This window comes from Pipistrellus kuhlii, unplaced genomic scaffold (assembly GCF_014108245.1).
Source record: "Pipistrellus kuhlii isolate mPipKuh1 unplaced genomic scaffold, mPipKuh1.p scaffold_m20_p_11, whole genome shotgun sequence".
NCBI classification, from domain to species: Eukaryota; Metazoa; Chordata; class Mammalia; order Chiroptera; family Vespertilionidae; genus Pipistrellus; species Pipistrellus kuhlii.
Window position 1 is genome coordinate 20,363,325 of NW_023425416.1, and position 18,515 is coordinate 20,381,839.

The 18,515-nt window shown below is 46.5% G+C and overlaps 1 protein-coding gene across 9 annotated transcripts in view; it reads right to left on the reverse strand.

Moving 5' to 3' along the window:
* ATP2B2 (ATPase plasma membrane Ca2+ transporting 2) overlaps positions 1–18,515 on the reverse strand; it is a 363,792-nt gene that overhangs the window by 280,312 nt on the left and 64,965 nt on the right. For all 9 annotated transcript variants that reach the window (XM_036431068.2, XM_036431062.2, XM_045579174.1 and 6 more), the window contains exon 2: positions 9,942–9,985. The gene's annotated coding sequence lies outside the window, so the exon portion shown is untranslated. The remainder of the gene's footprint in view (positions 1–9,941; positions 9,986–18,515) is intronic.

The following is an 18,515-nucleotide window of genomic DNA, read 5'->3' on the forward strand; positions in this document are numbered from 1 at the left end:
CAGAGGCAATGTTCAATTAACTAGTCTCTAGTCACCCCTCCCCTGTCTCTCTGCCACCCTGTCCAGGGTCTCCTGGCATCTAGCCAAGACATGAGGTCATTTCAAATGCCCAACTTCAAACTTAGGCTCTGCACAGTTGCATTCCCTTTCAAAATTTGGAAAATATGCCCACAATGGGGATGTGACACTTCTTTTTCATATTTGTACTCAGTATGATTCCCAATATGAGCTAAGCACACAGTAGGTGCAGGGTAAGACCTTGCTGTCTGACTGATGGCTGATATAACAAGTTCATTGCTCACATGTGGAGTAATAAGAATCCTGATTTGACTAGGATCCACCAGAGATTTCCCCATGGAGTTCATTACTTCCTTTCCCCCTCCACCTGCTCCTCCCTCCTTCATGTCCCCTCTCATCAAGAGGCCCTATCGCCCACCCAGGGCCCTGCCCTCCTTTTCCCTCACAGTAGATCCTTCACCAGCCTTGCCACTCAACCTCAGAAAAGAACAGTGCTGCCCTCTGTTCCCACCTCCTGACTCCACGGTCTCAGTCTAAAGCCTTGGTCTCCATGACTTGGAAGTCACATTTTTTCTCTTCAGGATCTTCCAGTATTTCTCCTCATCCGTCTATGCTATAGCCAGACTGAGTTTTCTAAGATGCAAAATGACCATGTCACACCACTGTTTTAAAGTCTTCAATGCCTCTCACCTACCTGCAGGACTGAGTCCAAACTCCTTTACCTGGCATTTGGAGCCTTTCATGATAGGACCCCATCGGACTCTTCTGCTAACTTTCCATAGCTTCTACTCAGGCCTGATGAGCCCATTATCACATAGGAACTCCTACTCAATCTTTGAGACCCAACCCAAATGGCCCCTCATCTGTAGTATATTCTCTAGCACTCCGAAGCCCAGTTAATCTTTTCCTGACTTAGACAGACCGTCTCCTTTCATACATCACATGACACTACAGCTATCTAAACAAAATCCTCCTGGCAAGACTAAGAGTATTTCTAGGTAGAGGCCTCATTCTCGTACTCCTCGAACCCCCTCATACCCAGCAGGGAACCTGGCATGTATATGGTCCTGGCAAAGAATGAGGGAAGGAGCACAGTTCCTTCAGGGAAGTCCTATAACCGCCTTGCTTTGGGTGCAAGCCAATAGCAACCTTCCTTCCCCAGAATTCTGGGCCACCTCAAGTGCAGATAGAGCCAAGTCCTGCTGCTACTTCATAGAATCACCAGGAATAGCTCTTGAGCTATTTCCTCCTTCAACCGCAGCAGCAACAGCTTTATCAGCTTTGTTTTTCTAGAAGTCCCAGAGCCCATGGCTCCTTCCCAGTCTCCATTGTCCACAGCACCTGCAGCCCCTCACTTACCCTTCTAAGTGTGTCCTGGACCAGTGCTGACAGAGGAGCAAATCTCTCCGTGCCTTGGGCTCTTCTGCAGAGCGAGCAGCTGTCCGGAGCTCTGGCTGCCAGCATCAGAGGCGGACAGAGCCACTGCTGCAGAGCCCGCAGCCACCCCCACCCAGGACTGCGGCTCTGGCAGCCGCAAGCAGCCTCTCGGCATTGATCAGTCCTGCTACTACAAGCCTCCTTGGCACGCCTGGCTGAAGCTGGGATCTTTGCAAGTTTGTGTAAAATGAGGTAGAAAATTAAAGAACTAAACTAAATTAAAAAAACACACACATCCATATAACTAAAGGTCACTGGTGAGGGCGGACGTAAACCATTTGCCAACACAAAAATGTCACTGGATAGCGTGGAGGGAGGCCCTCTGACTGCCTATGCAAGGGGAGGGGCTGCAGAGGGAGTTCACCAGGTAGCTGAAGGTGAACCCTATGAGAGTTAACTCCTTTGCCTACCAGGTTTTTGGTTTTGTTTTAATGGGAATCAGTATAAAATTCACAACATAATGAACAGCAGAACTCACTTGCAATTTCAGTGTCTTTTGATGTTTCAGGGCTGAGAGGTGAATATCACTGGGACACTACAATGCCTTTAGTCTGTTCATGGGTGAGTTCATGGCCAGACAGTGAATGACCCCACAGTGTTAGGTCACTCCTCAACCAACCTAGCTCCCTCCCTCCCAACCCCCCACTGTGCTGCTTCTGATGTCATCTCACATTCCCCATGGATTCATTATAGGTCTGGAAAAAGCTGTGACTCAGCCTACCCTCTCTGACCATTCCTGGTTCCTTTGTTTCTCCCTGTCCCTCTTTTTGACCTTTTTATGTCTCTCTCATCTATTTATCTATGGACCCAATCTTAGGAAAAGATTCCACTATTCTAGGCTCTGGCCCAAGCTTTCCTTCTAGCCCTGACCAATCAGTTCTTTCCTCTGGACTCTTAAAGCTTCTCATTATTCTTTGCTTAGTTTTTGAGTGGCCGCATTTAGGGGCATTTCCAGGACCTTGGAATTTCCCAAGATTTGCCCAAGGGATTTCCAAAGTGGAGTCCAGTGTGAGCTGCATTGGAGGAAAGCAGGTCCCTAGGGTTGCAAAAACATGAAGGAGAAAGGAGCGGCTGAGAGACTAGCTCAGGATCAGTGTCACACCAGCCTCACAGACTGAGGTGTGCATACCCGGCAGCAGGAGGCAGACTCTTGACTGAGGCTTGCGGTCCTATGGACACCGCTTCCCATCCTGCTCTGGGTGCTTATTGACTGGGTCATCCAGGGTAAGTTACTTGGCCTCTCTGAGCCCCGGTCTGCCTGCATGTGAAATAGAGAGAGTGATGGATGCTCACCCCTTTCAGAAGTGGTGCAAGTCTCAAGTGAAGTAGTGCCCACAAAGCTCTGGGCACAGGACTGGCACATGGCAACTGCTCAAGAGATGTGCTTTCCTCTCTCCAAACTGCCCCTCTCAAGGGCTCATGGAAGATACATGCTTCCAGTCATGTGCCCAAGGGGCTTCCGTTAAGGCAAGCCAGCCCGAGTCACTCCCCTGCCTGAATTCTCACATGCCCCCATCCCACCTGAAATGAAGTGAAGTCCTCACTATCTGTCTGACAACTCATCTCCCTCCCTGACCTCACCTCCTACCACTTGCTCCCTGCTCTATTTCTTGCCATCCTGGCTCCTCCATATTCCCCAGACAGCCCAACCCTTCACCTGCCTTAGGGCTATGCTTTTCCTTTTTCCTGGAATGTTCTAGGTCCTCATTCCTTTCATTCTAGTCCTAAAGGCCACCTCCTCAGAGAGGTCTTCCCTTCCCACCCTCTCGCCCCTCCCCTCCTTTCTCTCTTCTCATTGGCTTTATTCTCCCCGAGAGCCTCCATGGCATTAATTATATGTGACTGTAATTGCTTATCATCCATCCCCCTTAGTAGAATTGCAGCTTTATGAGGACAGGGCCACAGCCACTTGGTTTGCTGCTGTATTCCCAGTACTTAACTTAATAAATATTTGTCAAATGAATAAATATATGCTGCCAAGGAAACTGGCCAGGTGCAGGGAAAGCTTTCATACAAATGATCTAGTATCTTATGGAATCTCTTGCTTGCAGCTGGTTGTTATAGGCTTATTTACATAGATGTGGAAGGAATCACAATAGGACTATAAAGCTTAAACTCTTTCAAAAAACATGCTTTGTTAGCAGGTAACAAACAGATGCTATGCAAGCAAAATGTGGCAGACCATTTACATCAAAAGTTACTAAGAAATTAAAGACAAAAAACACAATTGAGAAAAATGCACTGGACATGGAAATCCCTTACTTGGGGTTTACTCTTGTTTCTCCCATTTCTGGATGACTTTGGACAAATGGTTCCTCTCTATGAGCCTCAGTTTTGTTACCTGCAGAATGGGAGAATGCTAACACCTCCTAGCCTGTGTCCCAGAGTCACTGCCAGAGTTATCTGAGAAGCAGATGGAGCTCACCCATCAGATGTTATTTAGTGAACCTCTACCGGGGCAGGAAGTCCTAGGAGATTTGAGCAAGAAATAAAAAGTGAGTACCAAGCAAATCTCTAGGAATAACGATCAATTGTCAGTTTCCCAGGAAAGGTTCTGAGAGAAGAGATTTTGCTGAATCAGAGGAAAATGCTGAAAACCAAGCTATCATGTATTGTGGGGCCAAGCTTTCTCAATGACCCATCCCCTCTACAACTCCAAGAGCCTGGGCTCAGTCCTGGGATCCAGCCTGGGCCTTGACACTGGGCCTCAGGCCAGTGGCATCTTCACCTCCCTAGACTTTGAGAGGTCCTGCCATTCCTGTCCACTGACCTGCTGGGGTCCATGTGAGCCACAACCCCTCTGAGGGGCTGACATAGGACTACTGTGGCTCAACATGAAGTGAGTTTGGCAAAGGCAACCCCCAAATATCTCTGTGAATGTCCTCCTTTCTGCCCTCACCTAAATCCAAAACCTGGAGTCATTCTTAACTCTCCTTTTTTGCCCACATCTTGACTGTCATTCTGTTTGGTCCACTTCTCACTACCCACAACCACCGAATCCAGGCCAGCACCATTTCTCACCTGAACAACTGCATCAGAGTCCCAACTGACCCTTTCCATCGCAGCAGCCAGGGAAGTCTTTTAAGACAGAAATCTATTCCTATCACTCCCTGACTACAGCCCTCCAGTAGCTTCCTGGTGCTCTTAGGTTAAAATCTAAGTGCTCCTGACAACAGTGGCCTTACGATGCTGTCCTCCTTCCTTCAGCAGCCTCCCCCCTTGCTCCTTAGTGAAGCTCAGTTTCTGTGTTTCCGGTGCTTCTCACTCACTGCAGGACCTTCGCACAGGCTGTGCCCTTTTTGGCTTCCCTTTTTCTCACCTCCATTGTGATCCATCATCTAACATCTATGAACTCCCTACTCAAGTGGATGGACAATTGGAAGCCATTTTCATCATAAATAAGTGCTTTTTTAAGGAAGCCTTCTTTGTCTCTACCATCCTCCCCCACTATTAAGCTCTCATAGCCTACTGGCTTCCTAGCATTCATCACGTTATAATTATTATGTTATCATCTGTTTCCCTATTAGGCTGTAAGCTCCACAAGGGTAGGGACCTTGCTTACTCCTCTCTTACCAGTGCCACACTCATAATAGGAATTCTATAATTTGTAAAATTTTATAGACTCACCCTGGAATCATATTTCAACCTACCTATACCCAATCACTGGTTTCCCTTACATCATCAATCTTGCCCCACAGACACTTGCTGAGCACCCACTTCTCAGCTGAGTGAGGCCCAGAGCAAACAGGAGGACGTGTAGACAGGTCCCCATAATATGGTATGCCAGTGCTCTAACTGGAGGAAGCCCAAGAGAAGGAGTGACTTCCTAGGAGGTCAAGAAAAGCTTCAAGGCAGAGAGGCTCCATAAATTGGGGCCTTAAAGGGTGCTTAGGAGTTTACCAGGTTGAGGGTGATTAGAGGAAAAGGCATGGAAAAAGGCCCAGAAAAATGAAATAGTACTAATAACATCTTCCCAAATCTCCCTCTGGAGTGCCACTTATATATCTAGCACCTCATCCCAGGATTTCTGTAAAGCCTCCTAACTAGATTTTTCTACTGCAGTCTCTCTTAGATCTGTTCTCATTCTGTTCCACCTTTGCTCAAGAACCTGCTGTGGCTCCCTATTACCTTTCACCTTAAATCTAAGGTGCCTGCTTGTCACTGGATGCCTGCCTCAACTTCTACCTATTGCTCTCACTCTCAGTGACTTTTTCTTTCATTACCCACTGACATAATCAGCAATGCTTCCACTAACTCAACAACCACAACTTTCCATACCTGACTTGCTCATCCTATTCCTTCTCTTCACCATTGATTTTATGTCAAAATCATTTTTGAGTTATGCTAAGAAAAATTATTTTTGAAGTCCATTTGAGTAATTTAATTGTTTATAGCTATCTCACTACTTCTTAGCATAGTAGAAGTGTGTGAGATTTTCTTAGTAAAATTAATTTTTGTGGGCTGGACTCTTTTGCTCTAACCTTCAGCAGCCAATTGGTGATGAACGGGCTCAGCCAGGAAGGGTTATACTTTTGCTCTGGGTCCTGCTGGAGAGAGGAGGTGTACCCCTTGCATTAGGTGTCTGTATTATACCTCCCTGGGGTCCCCTAGGCAGGGACAATGTCTTTTTCATTTACATTCCCCTGCTCCTACTCAGGCTTCAAGCTCTGTGCTCTGCAAAACAGATAGCCACAGTCACCAGAAGTAGACAGGCTGCCCTATTATGAGCCGAGTTGTGACCCCAAAATTCATTTGTTGAAGCACTAACTCCAGCAGCCCAGCATGTGACTGTTTTTGGAGACGAGTCTCTAAAGAGGTGATAAGGTAAAATGAGGTCATTAGGATGGACCTAATCCAATATGACTGGTGACCCTATAAGAAGAAAAAATTAGCCGGAACTGGTTTGGCTCAGTGGTAGAGCTGTGGTCTGCAGACTGAAAGGTCCCAGGTTCGATTCCGGTCAAGGGCATGTACTTTGGTTGCGGGCACATCCCCAGTAGGGGGTGTGCAAGAGGCAGCTGATCGATGATTCTCTCTCATCGATGTTTCTAACTCTCTACTCCTCTCTGTAAAAAATCAATAAAAAATATATATATTAAAAAAAAGAATTCAACTTATACCAAGTTGAATTTATAAAAAAACAAACAAAACAAGGAAAGATTAGGGCACAGACAACAGACAAGGGAAGAACATGTGAGGACACTGGGAGAAGGTAGCTATCTATAAGCCAAGGAAAAGGGCCTCAGAAGAAACCACATTTGCCAACACCTTGATCTTGGCCTTCTAGCTTCCAGAACTGTGAGAAAATAAATTTCTATCACCTAAGCCACATAGTCTGTGGCATTTTGTTATGGCAGCCTTAGCAAACTCATACAGATTCCAAAGACAGTTCTAGGGATGGAAGACCACATGATATTGGCATTGGCTTTGGATAAAAAAAAGTTTTGAGAAAAAAAAAACCTCTTTTGAGTGGAAAATGCCAATATATGTTGCTGACTGGCACACATACACGCACATGGCAGAGAATTTTTCTTAACTCTAACTACTCTTTGTGATAATAATTTCACAGTGAACACCCCACTGTGGGACATAGGAAATGCAGAAAAGCACAGAGAAGAAAATAACTCCCCCAGCCTCTCATTCTCTCTCTCCTTTTTCTACTTTGCTTACTAATGTCCTTTGTACCTATTTTTAAAAATGCAGTTAGGATTAATTTTGGCAATTTGTCTTTTAATTTATCACTGAAATCTGAATATTTCCCCATAAGTTATTAAAAATTCATCTCAACCATCATATACAATGGCTTTCTAGAACCTTCCACTATCTGCATGTGCTGTAAGAGGCATCCCCAATCCCTGCTATTCCCCATTTTTCACTGATAAAAACAATGCTGCTATAAACAACCCTTGCCTTGGGCTATTTCCTCAGGGCAAATTCACTAAAAGTGGAATTACTGGTTACTTGCATTTTGAAAGAGAAAACTTTCTTAAATTCTTAAAATGTTCTATAAAGTTATGCCACTCTGGGGGTGTAACAACTTCTAATCACACACATTAAAAGCTCCCTAGAATCTATGTAATAATTTTAGACATATTTTTTAAAAAATACAAAAGGAAGAACAAAGAAAACCTACACTATATGGCTATAGTCAATTCCAGAAAGTGATATCCATCCCTGGCTATGACAAAGTTGCCCTTCAGGTTAAAGCCTGGTTACTTAGAAAGGAAAGGGAAGGAGGCGGTCTGGCTATAATTACAATACCCGATGGAGTGGGTATGCGTTTTACAGGTTGGGAAACTGAGGTACAGAGAAGTACTCACTTGTCCAAGGCTACCTACAGTTTGGGAATGAAGCAGTCAGGACTGAAAGTCAGTTTTGCCTGGCTCTACGGCCAAGAGTTTAACCATTACACACACTACCGTAGGACAGGGTCTGTGGGGACAGGACGACTCCAGGATGGCTCCCAGATCCAGCTCAGATGTCCTGTTCCACCTTCTGATCTCACTGGCAACATGAGGCACTGGTGTGCAGGGATGGGAGGAGGCAGGCTGGTGTGTGCCTCACAGGCACATGAGCCGACAAGGCCCACCTGACCCCACCTGACCCCACCAGGTGATGCTCCACCTGCTCCTCTGGATCACAAATTCTCACTGACGCACTAACTGTTTGAGAGCAGCCACGGTGGTGTGACAGCCTAGAGAAGAATGTAGTAGCATGTCAGAGCAAGCATAGATAGATAAAGAGAGAAAGAATAAAACCCTGTGGTAAGAAGGACGTAAAACTGCGAACCAGTTGTTATCTGTTTTCCAACCTTTTTAAAAAGTGACGTTGCTTTCACAGGCATGTGTTGGAAAAAATTAGGTCTTTAAAGTCAGATGGACATGGGTTCCTATCCAGCCTCTCACCAGTTGTGACCTTGGGCAAACTGCTTCACTTCCCTGGGCCTTAGTCTCCTTACCTGGGGAGGAGCATTCTGTCTTGCTCTCAGGATGAACTAAAGAGATTCCCATCACACCCTTAGCTCTGTGCCTGTCATGGGGCAGGGACTCAGCAAATACAAGTTCCCATACAATTAACACCTTGCTGAGCCCTGGAAATGCAGTGTAGATAGGGCCCCGGCTCTTGGAGGAGCAGAGTGTGGAGAAGGAGAAACAATTATATTCTGAGGTGATAAGCACTTTAACAAAGGGACAAACCAAGGCTACATTATTTTCAGAAAATAATCTGTCTCTTTAACATATGACCACGGGAAAATCAGAGGAGGAGGCCATATTCACTTTTGATAGATCTTTAATCTTTCCCTCGTATCACCTTTTACTTCTCCATCAAAAGTTACCTGTTCCATGTCCCAGATCCCCAAACCCTGCTATCTGCTGGGGCTCATCTGGTCCGATAATTTCTACAATGGACATGCGTGCCCATGGGTTGCTGGATCACTTCAGATAGCATTCAGGGGTGGGGGTTGAGGAGTAAAATAACACATACTTATTACATAAAACTTGGAAAACAGAAAACCAAAATTGCTCATATTCTCATAAGTTAGAAATAACCACTACTAACCTACAGATGACATTTTAAAGGAAGCTTTTAAAGTGTTCTCATCTGCTCCTAAGGAGTGACACAGATGGTGGCAATTTGGGTGCTATGACAGGTCATGGGGAGGGGACTGGTTGGGGAAGGCTCTATTCTATCAAACATGGGAGCAAGCTTATTCCATCTAGGAATGAAGCCAGGTCCACACAAGCACACACCGTGAAGGACAATTTCTTAGACGTTGCTGGGGAAATAGTAGCCCTGGGCCACTGGCAGAACTCCCAGGAAGTGCCCCAGGCTAGGGAGGGGAGGGGTAGCTGTGTCCCCAAATGTTCATTTGTAAATGGATGGACTCAACAGTCATTAAACTCCCAGGGGATAGGCCTCTTCATGCTCCCAGACTGGACTCAGGCCCTGGACACATTACTCCTCCTTCTCAAGTACCCCCTCCCCAAACAAACAAAATTTCCATGATGGTGTTAAAAGATAGTAAAGGATGAATGACTGGTATGATAGCCAGTCTGCACAGAAATATTGCTCTTTATCTCAAAAGGACATGTACTAATCCGAGTGCACCTCTATTTGGAAAGATATCACACCGAAGTAAAGATGACAACACCGAGGCTCTGTGGGGACTGGAAAGGGTAGAAGTCATACACGTGGGAAATACAATATGTTCAAATTGCAGCTTCCAATCAGCTTGGCGCTTCCCTCTTCCTCCCTGCTACCTGCAGGCCCACGGTTTTTTGGGAGTGGCTGCTGAGAGCTCCAGGATTGGAAAGGTGGTTAGAGCAGCAGGGGTGGGAAGATAGGGGTGGCTAACTGCACAGACAGGTGTTTTTGCAAACCACTAACAGCTCTGGGGCTATTAACGACGCTGAAATGTGCACACAACTGTGGGTAAGGATCCTGAGTCCTTCCAAGTGAACCAAGGGTCTTGCTCAAACACTCACCTGTCTCCTGGGCTGCTCTCAGTCTGGCTCCAGGTGTGGGAAACCTACAAGCAAAAGAGATCAGAAAGGCCCATCAGAGGGGCTTGTATTTTATAGGCCACAAACTGGCGGCCAGGGATCCAGATCTGGCTATTTCAAACTTAATATTTGGTTGAAATTTTCATACTTGAACTGATCCCAGTATTTAGAAACCAAGGGATTTCATGCATTAGTCTCACTTTCTGAATCCCTTGGGGAGAGCTGCACCTCTGGGCTTTGTGTCAGCAGGATGCTGCAGGGCTGGATCCACATGGGCTGCCTCTGAAGACCCACAAATGCTCCTCTATCCCAACCTGCCACCATCTCCCTCTGGCCCCTATCTGGAGTTCAGCCCCTGCTCTGGTGTCTGCCTTTGACCTGGAAGCCCAGCATGTTCACCTTTTGGGTTTGCCTGGGCTCCCACCCCTCCCTTCCCTTTTCCTGCTCCAGACACATAAACTGAGAAATGTGCAGGGAGAATGCCAGGACTGCGCCTTGGAGAAATACAGGGAAAGAAGATCGGGGAAGACTCCAGACAAAGCTTGGATGGGGAGCCCTGCTGCCCCCTCTCCAGGGTCTCTTTCCAATATTCCTGCTCTGCAGCTGTGGAGATGAATCAGACAGGGTCCTGAGTGTTTAATAAAGGACATTTTGACAAAGACCTGGGCAGGAGAGGAGAAGTGAGGGTTCCTTTGCTACCACCCCTAGTCTGGAAGGGGATGGGGGGAGAGAACGGTTTCCAGTGGGGAGAAAGGGTAGAGAGTGAATCTCAAGGGGCAAATGGCAGATGCCCAGCACAGTTCACCCACAGGAGCCTCAGACCCCAAGGCAAGGCTAACCAGGTCCTCCCAAGTGTCAGGAGCTCAGTTCTAGTCCAAGGCCTATTAGTTGGTGCGAGCTTTTGTCCTGCTCACCTGGCCTGAACTCCACTTTTCTGCCATATCCCCCAGTGCCTGCCTCAGCCCTGGCCCCCAGCATTGGGAGCTTAGCCCGGTCCTGAGTCCCCCTCACTGCCTCTGCCTGTTCTCTTCCACTAGACGCCCTTCAAAGTTCTCTCACTGTGGAGGCAGGCTGTTCCATTCTGGGAAAGACAGCTCAGCCCCAGTTCCCAGAGGTCCAGGTACACAGCTGCCGGCACGAGGCTGACACTGGTCACAGGACACACAAAGTGGCCAGTGGAGGGCTCCCCTCCCCAAATCTCTTCTGGGAAAAGCACTAGCCTGACAAGAGGCAACCACGTGCAGGGTTTCCCGGAACCCAGAGTCTGAAGTGACCCAGGAGATCATCTGCTCTGGTACCTACTTTGGTCAGAGGGGAAAACAGGCCAGGAAATGAGTGGAACTCAAACAGGCCACACAGTGGATAGTGACAGAGCCAGTGCTTTGTCCGCCAAGCTGCCTCTTCCTCCTGGCCCAGGACACAGGAGGGCCTGGCTGTGTCATGTGACTGATGTCAGGCTGGGCTTACTCGATTTTACAACATCAAGGGATCCCCAGTTCACTCATACCTCACCCCAACTTCCTGAGGCAGGCACTGTTAAGATTCCCGTGTTATCGATGAGCAAATTCAGTCCCTGAGAAGTTACCTAACATCCTTAGACCAGCACAGTCGGTGAGTTCTGAGGCAGAGGCAATATCATTGGCAGTAGTAACTAGTATTGCCAATGAGGGTGCTTTCTCCAGGCTGGCCCTATGCTGAGGTCCTCCAATACCTTATCCTACTGTTTGCTTGTTTGTATTAACTTTTTCCACTTGGCTAAAACATGGAGTGTGTGTGTATGTGTATGTGTGTGTGTGTGTGTGTGTGTGTGTATACACATATATATATGTGTGTGTGTGTATATATATATATATATATATATATATATATATATATATTCAGTTTTGTTGAGGCACAACTGACATATAACATTGTGTTCACTTAAGGCCGTGGTCGGCAAACTGCGGCTCGCGAGCCACATACAGCTCTTTGGCCCCTTGAGTGTGGCTCTTACACAAAATACTACAGCTTGGGAGAGTCTATTAATATTTTGAAAAAGTGGCCTTAGAAGAAGTTTAAAAAATTTGGCTCTCAAAAGAAATTTCAATCGCTGTAGTGTTGATATTTGGCTCTGTTGACTAATGAGTTTACCAACCACTGGTTTAAGGTGTAAAATGTATTGACCTGATATACTTAGTAATGATCGGGTCATTATATGTCATTACCACCATCGTGTTAGCTAACACCTCCATCACATCACATCATTACCATGTCTTTGTTGTGGTGAGAACATTTAAGATATACTCTCTTAGCAACTTCAAGTGTGCATCTCGCCTAGTGTCAATCGGATAGGACTAGCCATGTGGCTATTCAGATGCCTCCTGACTGTTTTTGCTCCACACACTCACTTTCTGACCCTTTGTGGGCCTCTTCCTGACGTCTCAGTTTATGGGAGGCAGAGAGCTCAGCGTTGACCAGCTGTCACACACACCCTGTGATATTCAAGGGACCTTCCTAGCTTGAGTGGGCCTTCCTGCTGCACACACCAGGCCCTGAGCTCACACACATGAGCAAGGTCCTGGGCTGTGGGCAGTGAGGCCAGTGCCCCTTTCTTCCCCAGCGGGAACTGTTGGGATGAAAGATTGATGAGCAATCTGTCTTCACTGGTGAATTTTTAATTATGGAAGAAAGAAGACCCCAGCCCTTGGCCTAAACCAAGGCAGGCTGCTTCTTGGGTGTCACCACTGTTAAATTTCATCCACACGGACAACAGCTGTGAACCCTGGGTCCAAGTTTTTCTGCCCATAAATAAAGGTGAGGGATTGAGATGGGGGTAATCAGTGGAAAAACTTCTGGGCCCCCAGCATCAGAAGTTCTAGAGCGACACGAGGGAGGGTGAAATCAGGACTCCTAAAGGTCTTGGAGAAGTCAGATATAGGGGCAGTGGGTCTGGGAGCCTGGAGGCCATGACAGCTGTCAGTCTGATTCTTGCCCTTCTACATTGCAGGTGCAGAAGGACTCACACCCTGGATCCTCTTACAGCCAACAAGCTAAGACAGTGCTGAGCATGGAGCCTTGTCACTGGGCAAGAGCCCCAACTCCAGCCTTATAGACACAGGAGAGGCCAGGCTTCAGATCACTGCCCCAGGGACAGCAGGATGCTTGTGAGGTTATCCATGACTCCATTCTGTCCAATTTCACAAGCCAGACACTTAAGGAGACACAAAGGCCTGGGTTCAAGTCTCTGTATCACTTACTGGTCCATGTTTTCAAGCAAGTCACTTCAACCTCCTTGAGCCTCAGTTTTTTCCTCCATAAAATGAGGTTAGAAACAGCGACTGAGTGGAGAAGGTAAAGAGAAGGAGAAACACTGAGTGCTGTGCCTGGCACGCAGTAAATTTCTGATAAACATTACTGTAAAAAGGAAGACTAAAGCACCAGCTCTGCTCTCACATTGGCTAAAAACAAAACTCACAATAAAATGACACCCAGGGCAAGAATTTGGGTGAGAGATCATTTTTGACTTAGAGGCTCCGGTGCAGTCAGGCAAGGCTTCCAGGAAGAGAGGACCTGGAAAATGTACTTGCAAGTGCTTGCATCCTTTGTGAGTTCAGGGACTAATCTCTCCCTGGTGGGAAGCCTTGCCCATCCTGAAGTCCTTTCCAGGCAGACTGGGCATCAGTGAGTGTACATCTGATTTGCAGTGGTATTACTGTTTAGACAACAAAGTCCCGAGTCAATGCAACCAGGGGCCTGAGGCTATCCAGCTCATATCCCACCTCCTCCAGGAATCTTTCCAGGACTGCTTCAGTCCACATGGATCTCACTCTTCTCAGGTGCCACTAGCACTCAAAGCCCAAACCACACACCCTAAAGAGCCTTTATGCAGGGAAGGAGCCTGGGTTTTAGTCCTAGCTTGGCCCCCTGCTTCCTGTAAAATATTGGGCAAGTGCCAGCCGCTCTCTCGGCCTCAGTTTCCTTTATCTGTGAACAAGGGATTTGGACTAGACTAGAGTTTCCCAGGTGATACCGGGGAGCACTAGTCTTTTGAGAGGCTCCTGAGAACACGGCACCGTGTTTCATGCTGGAGCCATTGCCTTCCTAGTAGATTTCAGAAAGTAATGACTAAATAGATCAAGGCCCTGCTAAGTCCTGCAACATAGAAGCCAGCTTAGTTTCTTTGCTTGACTCAGCATTTCCCAAACTACCTTGACCTTGAAACATTTCTTTGAGTAATGTCTATTGACACACCACAAAACTAGCATTCCTCAGAACCCACTTTGGGAGGGAACACTAGTTTCAAAGATCTCACAGGTACCTTCCCACTCTGTCAATAGGGGATTTAATGAAAGTCTGGGGTGTGGAATTTTACTCTCTGGGTAACTTTTCCAAAATATCTGCTTCATTTCTGGCCAAGATTGGAGGGCACCTCCCTCCAGCTCCCACAGCAGCCACCATGTCTGGATCTCCAGCACAACAATCCTTGCGCTGCAGTCGGGGGTAAGTCTCCTGCAGTGGACCACAAGTATTTGAGGGAGGGACCATATCTGGACACTGAGGTGTCCCAGGGCTTGACAGTGTGTGCTCAATAAATATTTTTGAATATTTAGCATATTTGATAAATAGTATGGCCATGGCGTGTACCAAGAGGGCCACAAGCTATAAATAACCTACAGTGCTCTCCTGACCATGCCAGTTAGTTAAACACCAGCCTGGAGGGAGGACAGAAGGAAGAAAAAAAGGAAGGAAGAAAGGAAGATCGGAATTGTAAGAACTGCATGAGAGAATATACCTATTACCTGGAGAGGAAAAGCAATTCCTAAGGCAAAACCAAAAGCTGTGTTTTTAACCTTTCCCCGCTAGGGGCTTCTCTGACTTGGCTGTTCAGATCTGGGAGTGTGGTCTGAGGGCTGCAAAGACCACCCCTCCATGCTATGGGCCCCAGCTGGAGCCAAGGCCTCTTTGTTCTCAACAGAGTTGGCAGCAGCTTTAGTATTTCAAATATCCTTCTGAAATCTGAGTCCAAAATGGAACATTTTTTTCAAGTAAATAATACCCTTGATGTTAGTGTTGCTGCAGCAGGCTCAGCAACCCCCCAAACCCAGAGGTGAGGACACGCAGGGAGCCATCAGAACACTAGGTAATCCAAACCCCGAACCTTCTGGCTCCATCCGCCAGATCACCTGCCTTCCAGAGGCACGAAGAGTTATGAGACACTTCAGGCACTGGCATATCTAAGAGACATACTGTTTTCTGATCAAACCTGATAATGCCACAGGGAAATGCAGAAAGATCACACTGGGGACCCTATACTGTCATGGGCTTTAGGGACCCTGGGTGAGGGGTGATAGAGACAGGATGGAGACGTCTGGTGGCTGAAGGTAAAATCAGAGAAGGTCAGAGCCCTCTGAGTGATGGGCTGCACCTGATGCCTGCTAAGCACCGATGGGCTGGCTTCAGATTTCCATATTGGTTTCCCTCCTCAGTCAGGATTTGAAGTAGATACCACCCAGTTTGAGTTACAGAATCTGGCTCACGGCCTCCTGACCCTTCTGTGAGGCCTACGGGAGCGGTGTGACTTCTCAGGAGGGTCAGGCCCAGGGCACATGCAAAGGGCTCGGAAGGGAGGAGCCAGGACAGAATGTGAACCGAAGCTTCCTCCTGGGCAATGTTTCCCCTCCTGCACAGAAGTGGCATCTATACTCAGACCCTCATCCCCACCATCACTCCAGGATATTGAGGCACACTGCAGGGAAAACGCTCCCAGGGGAGAGTCCGAGGTGACTTTTACCACCTCTCCAATACTTGCTAAGTTCTCTCCTAACCAAGAACAGGCATTGTCTACCTAGGATTTAATCACACTAGTACGAAGCAATGTCTACCCAGAATTTAACCACACTAGCAGTTTGCCTCCTTTTTAACAATTTACAGTTACTTTTTATTTATAACAGTTATTACGATATTTTCCCATTATGGTAGCAGTAAGGTTTCATTCTAAAATTTATTTAGGTTAAAAAAAAAAGTGAGCTCATTTGAATAAAGACATTAAGTACTTTCTAGTGCAGGTGATCTAATCTACAGGTGTGGAGGGAAGTGTATGAATGACTGGAGCCTGGGAAACATGAATCTAGACCAATCTGCCCATATCACAGATGGGTGCACTGAGTCCAAAGGGGAGCAGGCTTGCTTGAGCACACACAGCAAGAGCTGGAATGAAGAACTCAGGGTGAGGGGCAGTAGATTCTTTCTGCTTGTGAAGCCCAGCTGTGAACACCTCCCTCAGTGTGGCCCTCAGAGCATAGGGAAAATGTGGCCTCATAGCTGTGCTGTTTCCAGGACACTGGAGGCTCTACGGGGGAGAAAACTGAGACTTACTGTTTTATCCCACAGAGACAGTCACAGAATTGGTGTTCAGAGAGAATCTGGTAAAAGGGCTGCATGGGTGAAGGGGTTGGTAGGTAGATGGATGGATGGATAGGTGGAGGATGGATATAAGGATGGCTAAAGAGACAGATAAGTGGATAGATGGAGATACAGATGAAAAGAGAGGGGATGAGAGGAGACATGAATAAATTGTTTGACTGATGACTTAGGATCTCTCTCCCACTTCACCTATTCAAGGGTATTTTCCATCTGTTAGAGAACTAGCAGAATTTCTCTAAGACAAAAGAATTGATGGTGAAATTTCAGGTACCACAACAGACTGGTAGAGATAACCTTCCACAGTTTCCATTTTGCCAACAAGACCTTGAGGCAAAGGTGACAACAATGTCCAGAAAGCCAGAGGTTCTGCTTCTCGTTTTGTTTTTAAAACTCTCTGACCTTGGATAATAAAAACAATAATAATCATATAACTATTGCTGTCAACTTTCATTGTTTGCAGTAATCATGTTCTACAAAACTGAATTAGTGAATACTGAAACCTTGTTCCTAGGGGAAATACACGGTTAGGTTCCTGCAAACCTCTATTCACAGCCTTTTCATCAATTTACCAACACATAACTTTGTTTTATCTATGTTTCTGTGTAAAGACACCTTATTTAATATCTACTGTTGACTCATTAACATTGAACTCATGGTCAGCCGTGCTATAACTCACACCTGAAGAAAGCTCATCTGACACACTCATTTTCTCCATCAGAGATATCACAACCTTCTTGGCTTTGGAACACTAGACAGCATAGGGTCATTTAAAATAGAAAAATAACCAACAAAGAGTGCAAAAATAAGAAAAAGAAACGTGGCACCAAGTGGACTGCAAAACAGCGTACTTGTTTACATATGAGAGCTAAGATAAGAAGGCAGAGCGACACCTTGTCTGGCCTCAGCTGGGAACGTGTGGACTGGGGAACTCAACATTTTCACTGCTCTGCGCATGTTTACAATGACTGAGAAAGCGCTGTGTGGATTTGGAGGTTACAAACAAATTTCAGCAAGTAGAATATAATAAGTAACATGGAATCTGTGAAGAATAACAAATGACTGTATTATCATTCATTTGTTGATTCCACACATTTTCACTGAGGGCCTCCCATGTGCCACATGCCCATCAGGGGCGCAGAGTCTGCTCTCATGGAGCTGAGCGGTGCTGCACACCAGGCACTGTGCAGCCTCCCCCATACATCCTCTTGCCCCACCACCCTGTGGTAGGCACTGTCATTTTCCAGAGGAGAGGGAGAACTCTGGTTGCAGATGGAGTGTCCCAATTGGGAAGTGGCCTTGGGGAGATGGAAAACAAGGTGCTTCTTTTGGAGTCCAGTTTCACAACCCCAGGCACATACACCCTCATTCTAAAAACTGATTTCACACCAGATTTCTTAAAATCCTGTTCGTTTCCCCCTGCTTGCCAAGTAAGCAGTTCAGCTCACAAACTATATTAATCCATGACATAAATTTATTTAAACAAAATATTACCAAGTAATGCAAAGGCAGAAATCCTCTTACAACCCACATGGGTATTGATGCTGTGCATTGAGGGAGGACTGAGCTTCTCAGTGGCCGATTGTTAGATACCCATGAACTCTGGAGCAGAGATTCCAGGCAAGGTCATAGGACAAGCCCAAGGTCAGAATGACCACTTGCCATGGCAAGGGGTGTGGGTTGCTCTTTGCTTGCTATTTTCACTGTGAGCCTCTGGGCCCTCATAGACAATGGAGAGCAACCCTTAAGTGCTGGACATGTTTTTAGTGAAAACCAGCTTTATGATTCTATTTAACTTCCCCAAGCCCCAAATACTGCATTTAAGGCTTTATAAAGCACTTTCACATCCATTGGCTAAGTCCATTTCCTACCAACTGAGGGGTAGGTGGGCTATCAGCCCAGTTTAGAGATGAGAAAGGACAGGCTCAGGGTTGGGGGACTAACTTGGCCTGTGTCACACACATAGCTGGGCAGGAGGCAGATGGAAATTTGATCTATGTCTTTTATCTCCCAACATCACAGTTTTTCAACTACTTCCTCAGGTTGAAGAAGAAAGGCTTATTCCTTTTAGTTGATCAATTCCAGACAGGAAAAAGTGTTTCAGAGGAATAAAGCAGCAAAGGAGGAAGTAATGGTTACTTGAACAGCCCCTAAGCC